We start from the raw sequence: 8,235 nt of genomic DNA, 5'->3' as shown, positions 1-8,235 counted from the left end.
TGTCTTGATTTTATGAAATGTTGCTCAGATATTATAACTTAGATTGCAAAGAATCCTTCATTCATTCAGGATTAAAATGGTACCTATTTTAGTTCAGCCATCTTAGTTATAATAAAAATCAGCAACATAGTAAGACAATTACTGACAATATGATTGTGTGTGTGTATATGTGTCTTAGACCAGTCAGGCCCTACAGCTATTAAAATGCTTGTTGGGTTCAAATTACTATAAATGTCTCTGAAAGTTAACTTCCCAAAGCAAACCTCCTAAAAATGAAGAATTGTTCAGTTCTTTGAAAAATTTAAACAACACACAAAGTTCAGGATGAGAGTTCAATAGGAATGTAGATTAAAATTCATGTAGTTACAAAGATTTAAGAAGGTTACATCAGATTTAACTACCCTAGCATTATTAATTTAATTTCTAGTCATTATGATAATACTAAGCATTTAAAATGCATTTGGTGTTTATGTAGATGGAATCACTCCTCAAAATTATAATTTTGAATTAATATGCTATTAAAAATGCCACTAGAAAGTGCTTTTATTATTCTGCCAGTGAAATAATTGTTCCCTGTTTCTTTTTATAAATGAAATTTCAGCATTTAGTTTTTGATCTTCTTTAGATTTTGAAAACTGTAATGTTTCTGTTTAAGAATTCTCCTTATGCTACATTAGTGCCATGTTCTTTGACAGCATAAAAATATGCAAATATAGCCTTTTTAATGGTGATTTTTCATTTTGTTACTGTCATTTAACTGAAAAACAACTGATGATGTTTCAACTTATCACTTACAACAGTGAAGTTACTGAATTGATATTTATGTTCAGAGCAGATGACATAGAAACAAATATGTTTGAAATACCATCTGCACCATGTTGATTTCTTCCTTAAAGGCACAATAGAGTTGCTGAAGTTTAGCCTTACAGGGAACATCAGACTTGGGGGCAGTGATGACACATTACTACCTAGGAAAAATGGGTAAATGAGAGTTGCCGAATTTGGAGATAGGTTGTAGGGGAGAAGGGTGGGAATGTGAAATTTACAACTTCGTAAAAATCTTTCTATCTTGGCAGCAAGAGCTCTGCCTGCTTTTTGGCCCTCCATTTCCCAGACTGCCCACTTGGCTATCTGCCTCATTGCCTACCTCTCTTTGCAGCCTCCACTCGGTGTTACACAGCTTCTCCATCTGGTGCTGGTTGCCAGCCTGCTGCTTAGGAAATCCCAGAATACTCTGCACTGAATTATGTGGGAGTGTCACCTTTCACAGATATTTGAACTGAAAGAGGCAGGCAGCTGGGTGGGAGGAAAGTTGGACAGAAGGGCCTTGCTGGAGCAACCTGCCATGCTTAGCAAGACCAGCTCTCAAAGGTAGAGCTGAAGGCTTATCTCGAGAGTTTCTAGAAATCAAATAGGGAGCTTTCCAGCATTCCAAAATGGTCAGAAAATGAAGAAAAGAACTCCTGTTAACAGGCCAGGGAATAGAGTATTGCACTGAATGAGGTTCTTCTCTTAGCTTGGCCTAGGTAAATGATGCTAGACAATTCAATAAACTCCACTCTGCCTGAATTTCCTAATACTAGGACACAGAGATCCAGTCTTCCTGGGTAGGAAAAAATGAGATTTCATCGAAGTTTCCCACACATACATTCTCACCCAGCTTAGCTCCATTCACAGATCCCATTAGCAGGCAATAATCATTACAATAACAGTTGTCACTTATTGAGCTCTTACTCTTCGACATAATTAGTGTTAAGTGCTTTACAGGCTATGCTGAATAATTTTCTTCTGCCCCTCAGAGCCCGTCTCTGTGCCCAGTGAGGCTGACCACTCTGGACTGCATCTTTACGCTTCCTTGTCTTCAGGCTACTGGATGGGTTCAGCTTACATGCAAGTCACTTGAAGCATATTGGTGGGAAAGAAAAAATTAAGGTCAAGATACTCCTGCCTCTCTGCCCTATCACAGCAAGTGGGCTATGTCCTTCTATCGAAAACCCTAACCAGCAGTGTCTCCTAAAGCTATAGTTCCCTACGTGTTCTTCCTCAGTCGTAGGGGTGGTAACTGATCCACATCACCATCCCTTGCTCTTTCCTTTAATCCTGCCCATACCTTGGTAAACATTCCCTTTATTAAACTTTTCTCAATCACCCTGTTTGGGTGTGCCATGTTCTCTATGAGAGAGCTACCCTTTTCTAGGTGAGAAAACTATGACTTAAAATCGGCTTAGCACTTGCCCCAGGTCAAGTATCTAATAAATGCAATGACCAAAAAGTGTAATACTATTTTTCTAACTCTGAACTACTGCACAGTATTGCCAAGATGATCAATTCTAACTTCATAATATTTATTGTGTTAGTCTGTCTCTTGCCCTTATCACTGTAAAACCCAAACTCTTACCTAGACTATTGCAACTCTATCATATTAGGGAAGATTTATTCAGTTTTACATAACAGCAAACAATTCAAGTTTCACATAAGACAAAAAGAAAACCAATCTAGGGTTATGGTAGGCAGCCTCAAATAGCCCCATGATCCTCACTGGTATTCAAGCTCTGCGCAACCCCCGTCCCTTGTGTGTTGGCTACATTTATTGATTTCTAATGCACAGAATATGTCAGAAGTAATGGGATGTCACTTCTAAGATTAGGTTTTTTTTTAAAATGGCTTCAGTCTTGGCTGCTTGCTCTCTCTCTCTCTCACCCATTCTTATTCATTCTCTCTAGGGAAAGCCAGCTGCCACATCGTGAGGCAGCCAATGCAGCCAGGACCCGAGGCCTTTCAATAAGCACAGGAGTGAGCTTGGAAGTGGATCCTTCTATAGTTGATCTTTCAGATGACTGTGGTCCCAGCCAATATCTTGATTGCAGTCTGCAAGAGACCCTAGGCCAGAAACCCCTAGCTAAGTGGCTCTCAGATTCTTGACCCACAGAAACTATGGTTTGTTACTCTCAGCTACTAAGTTTTGGGGTAATATGTTACATGAAAATCCACCACTTCAACAGATTTTAATTCCACAGTGACTCTAGAAACAGAGTGTTAAGGATTCTCTGAATGGGTTCTGCATTCTGTAACTCTCACAGGAAAGTTCGATTGTGGAAATGGAGTCACAAACAGCCTTGCTGACCTGGCAGCTTACTCATCAGCACAAGGCAGTGGCCAGGCCTACACCTGTTCCACCTTCCCATAGGGCTTTCCCCTTTAGCATCTCTGACTTCTGGGCCATATGTATGTTTAGTTTACAACCTTATAGAGGCTGCTTAAGCAGATCCAGCAATTGTGTAAGGTCAAATACTTCAAATTTCATAAGTTCAATAAAGGTTTTACCAAAAAGTCTAGGAAATATAGGAGCCACAGTAGCCAACAGCAGGAGTTAGTTGAGCTCTCTCTCGAGCTCTACCATCTTAGGTCTCTTAGTCCCTTTTTGAGTCTCTTAGTCCAAAATTGTATATGCTTGAGAGATAACTTGATTGATCCAACTGGAATCAGCTACCCTCCCCTTGACCAATCAGCCTGGCATTGGGAGTATTACACGGTAAAAAAACATATAGAGATACAGATTCCGGAAAAGAAGAGCAAAGCCAATAGCCAGGTGGGCCACAGTGGCTTCCTGAAAGTTCTGCCAGCTTCCAGTCTTTCTCATCTGATTTATCCTACCCATGGGGATCATAACTTCCTATGAACTACTCACAGCTCGCCTCAACATGGCCAAAAGTACCATTTGAAGTTCAGATTAATTCATCAGTGTGGTTCACAGTCTACACACAGTGTGCTTAAGCCACGCTGAAACCCCGTAAAGCTACATTTGTATGTCATTTATGACAATTACCTATTTGACCTCTTATTATTATAATTACTTATGGACTTCGAAGTGGAGCTAAGATTGAATATGTATGACACAGTTGTCTTGCTCTTATTCAGTAATACTCACCGTTGCCACACTTTGGTCAGGCTATCATAAGCAGAAAAGCTACCTAGAGATGCTTTCTAACATTGTAGGGAGGGTGTAGTTTTCCTTTTCACTGGACTCCTTTCCCTTTGCAGTGAGTAAGGTTTGTTCACTCGGTGAACAACTGTCTGATAAGAAAGAAGTTATAACACCCTACTAATGTTCATGCCAAATAAGGGCAACAAGAGTTGTAGCAGTGAAGAAGTCATAAACATACCTTTATAGGCAGTGAATGGCTTTTGTTTAACACAAGTCATTAGGTACACAAATAGGAACACTGTAGGTCTGCTCTTAAATGTGTTCATATGCTCCTGAAGCTGTGTTAAAACAGTGTACGCTAAGTGGTATTGTTTTTTGCTTCACATTTGTTAAAAATCTCATAAGTATTTTAAATTATAAAAATGAGATCTGGCAACCGAAGTAATAGATCTCAATACTTTTGTGTGTGCATGAGAATCACCTTAAGAAGTTGTTTTGATAGTAGTCCCATGAATTCAGATTCAGTTGATCCAGAAAGGACCTGGGAATTTAAACATTTAATAAGGATCTCTAGGGGATTCTGATGAAAATCCTCTGCCTGCCCACATCTTAAAAAATTCTTAAATATTGAAGTGAGCTCAGTTTTAAACCAATCAGTTCCTGACTGAATAAACACACACAAAAACTCTTAGTTTTGTGAACCCAATCACATTACCAAGCCATCTCACAACCCAAAAGGAATTCCTTCTGACCTGGAGACTTGCACTAAAAGTTGAGTCAACCAAAAGTTCAAACAAGCAAAGAAAGCTCCAGGGAGGAGAAAAGGAGAAAAGGTCAATGTGAGTATGAGCACTGCTCAGTCTGGGTCTCTTGGCATCTTGGCAATAAAGCGTTGGAAGCTCAGTTGTAGCTGAGCACCAGCATTCTAAATGCTAGTCAAATGAGAAAAAAAAAGACCATTTTGTTCTAAGAAACAGTTTCTGTTTAGAATGTTTGGAAAATAAGCCTATAATGGTATTGTTTTATTGGCACCAGCTCCACAGATTTGATTGCTTTTAGAATAATGTTGGCAGACAACTTCCCTTAAGACCTGCAGACCTAGTGCCTTTGCTATGTGTCAGGCACAATTTAACCTCCATTATGTTCTCAGCAGAGGTGTTTATTTGAGCCATTGTGACCACTATACGTTGCTTCCTCTTTCTGTTTTTCCACAGCCACACATTTGGTAACTAAAAAAAATTTTGTAAGCCTGCAGTTAGTACAACTAACCTATCTATTTTACCCAAACTCACCCTGAGGGTGGTGGGCTTTCAATGGCTGTGCAGGTTTCCAGGATAACGGAGTATCAGGGAATGCTAAAATTGAGCCCATTAAACTGAATGACAGATGATGGTTAAACTGACCAGCGTTTCTGGCTAAAGGTAATGGGAAACTCAGGGATCCAGGTGGAAGGCAACAAATAAGACAGGGATGTGATCAGGTGCAGGGTCAAAAGCCAAGGACTGGGCCAGGTGCGGTGGTTCATACCTGTAATCCCAATACTTTGGGAGGCTGAGGCGGGCAGATCACGAGGTCAAGAGATGGAGACCAGCCTGGCCAACATGGTAAAACCCCATCTCTACTAAAAATACAAAAATTAGCCAGGCATGATGATGCACGCCTGTAATCCCAGCTACTCAGGAGGCTGAGGCAGGAGAATCACTTAAACCCAGGAGGTGGAGGTTGCAGTGACCCGAGATTGTGCCACTGCACTCTAGCCTGGGTGACAGAGTAAGACTCTGTCAAAAAAAAAAAAAAAAAAAAAAAAACCCAAGGGCTCCACACTGAGTAAATACGCCATTAGAAGTACGAATGCTCGTTCCACAAGAGACCCCCAAAAATGAATGACAAGCTATATAGTCAGTAAGTCAAAGTCTAGGAGAATTGAAGCAAGACAAAAAAACCCTCTACACTGGTCAGCTGCTAGAGCCCAGGAATCGGTATAAAATAAAGGGATCTTGTGGTCTTTCTGCTGATCCTTTCCCAACTGAAGTGTCCATATCACTGACTTCTTAACCATCCAGAGCATGAGTTAAATTTCAGATTCATTTGATGGAGTGTACTGAGTGAAACTCTCCAAGGGTGGGGCTGAACTCCCACGGTAGCTTCTGTGTTCATCCACTAAAGCTGGAGGCCCACTGTGTAAGGAGTTCTTCCAATATGCTTTATTCAGCTTTCCTCCTCCTCCCTCCTATCTCATTTAATGCAAGCAGATGTTAGTGTCTTTATCTCAGGATTCTTGTTTATTTCCTTTGAAAAGCTGTATTGGATCTAGCAGAGTGGAGGGTCAGAAGGGCATATAGATTGTTCACTAAAAGTTTTGGGTAGACCAAAAGTTACAGGGCAAAACATTATAGGCTAATAGTGTTATCACGTCAAAAGGTAACACGTACTTGAGACAATTCCAAAGAATATCATTTTCTCACCAGTGTAACGAGGTTATACATATTGGTCTCTTGGATGAATGTAGCAACTTTTCCCTAGTGAGCTCTAAGCTGTTCCATTAGAATAGCTGTAAAAGTAAGACAAGACTAAATATTGAGTCACCCAAGGTGGGTATAAACTTTTTTTTTTTTTTTTTTTTTTTTTTTGAGAGAAAGAGAAAGTCTCACTCTGTCACCCAGGCTGGAGTGCAGTGGCCTGATCTCGACTAACCGCAACCTCTGCCTGGCTGGTCTCGAACTCCTGGCCTCAAATGATCCGCCCATCTCAGCTTCCCAAGTGCTGGGATTACAGGTAGGAGCCACTGCGCCTGGCTGGTATCACCAATTGGAAAGGGAAGAAATAAACTCCAGCTGTCCCAATCTTCATTAGAATATTGCTATATCTATCTATTCAACATCAAGTGTGGGAAATTAGATAAAACACTCAATGGAATCCCCAATATTGCATTCTGTAATTTGAATGGAAAATGGGATCTGCAGTAATGCAGATAACAATAATATTTACTATCTATGTACATAGCTCATCTATTAAAGAAAAGCATGCAAAAAAATGATGTGAAAGAAGGTAGAGATCTAGTAACTGCAGTTTTCTCAAAAATTGCTTTGCACAGTGATGATAGAATTCCCAAATCACATGCACTGAGTTCCCAACTTATGTACACACAGCCCCTAGCAGGAAGAGCAGCCAAGTCACATGCTATAACTGAAGCCAAGTACAATTACCGGAAAACACCATTAAACCCTACTTTCCTGTCTTTTACACCCACCCCCACATGTCTGGCTTTTGAGTCTTGCCTGGAGTAAACAAGACTATACTCATACATTCCGCCAATGAAGAATTTCATTTCATACTTGTTCAAAATCATGGAGGACTGTGAGGACTTTCCAATTAACGTAACCTTGTAAGTCTTACAATTCTGTCATTCTTTAAGGAGTTCCTATTAAGTCTTAAATGCTTCAGAGATTAAAAGGGTATATTAATGTTATTGGAGACTTGAGATAAAATGTGGTGCCTTGCAGGGTATCTTTGCACTTAATGAAAACATTTTCATCATATTCTAAGTCTATTATGCCAGATCTTCATTTCATAAGTTGTAAGATAATCTTATTTTAATTAGAGGAGATATACCAAGTATATTAGAGTAATACAGTTAAATATATTCATCAACTTTCTTCTTGTCAGGTAAAATGCCTCCTTCAGAGTTTGTTACTCTGATGTGCTATCACAGATGTAAGTAAAATGGTGTGTGTGTGTGTGTGTGTAAATTCTGAATGATTTCTATAGAATTCATGAATAAAAGACTGTTTTCTGAGGAGGATCCTATATAACCCTCTCGAAGGTTACACTGTCCAATCTGATAGACACTATCAAATGTGGCTACTAAGTACTTGACATATGGATAGTTCTAATTGAAATATGCTGTAAATAGAATGTACACACTGGATTTCAAAGATTTAGTATGAAACATATAAAATCTTATTAATAATGTATATATTGATTACATGTTAAGATTGTCATGCGCGTCGGTGTGAAGAGACCACCAAACAGGCTTTGTGTGAGCAATAAAGCTTTTTAATCACCTGGGTGCAGGCGGGCTGAGTCCGAAAAGAGAGTCAGCGAAGGGAGATAAGGGTGGGGCCGTTTTATAGGATTTGGGTAGGTAAAGGAAAATTACAGTCAAAGGGGGGTTGTTCTCTGGCGGGCAGGAATGGGGGTCACAAGGTGCTCAGTAGGGGAGTTTTTGAGCCAGGATGAGCCAGGAAAAGGAATTTCACAAGATAATATCATCGCTTAAGGCAAGGACCGGACCGGCCATTTTCACTTCT

This window comes from Piliocolobus tephrosceles, chromosome 11 (genome assembly GCF_002776525.5).
Source record: "Piliocolobus tephrosceles isolate RC106 chromosome 11, ASM277652v3, whole genome shotgun sequence".
NCBI lineage: Eukaryota > Metazoa > Chordata > Mammalia > Primates > Cercopithecidae > Piliocolobus > Piliocolobus tephrosceles.
Note: the sequence above shows the minus strand (reverse complement) of the source record.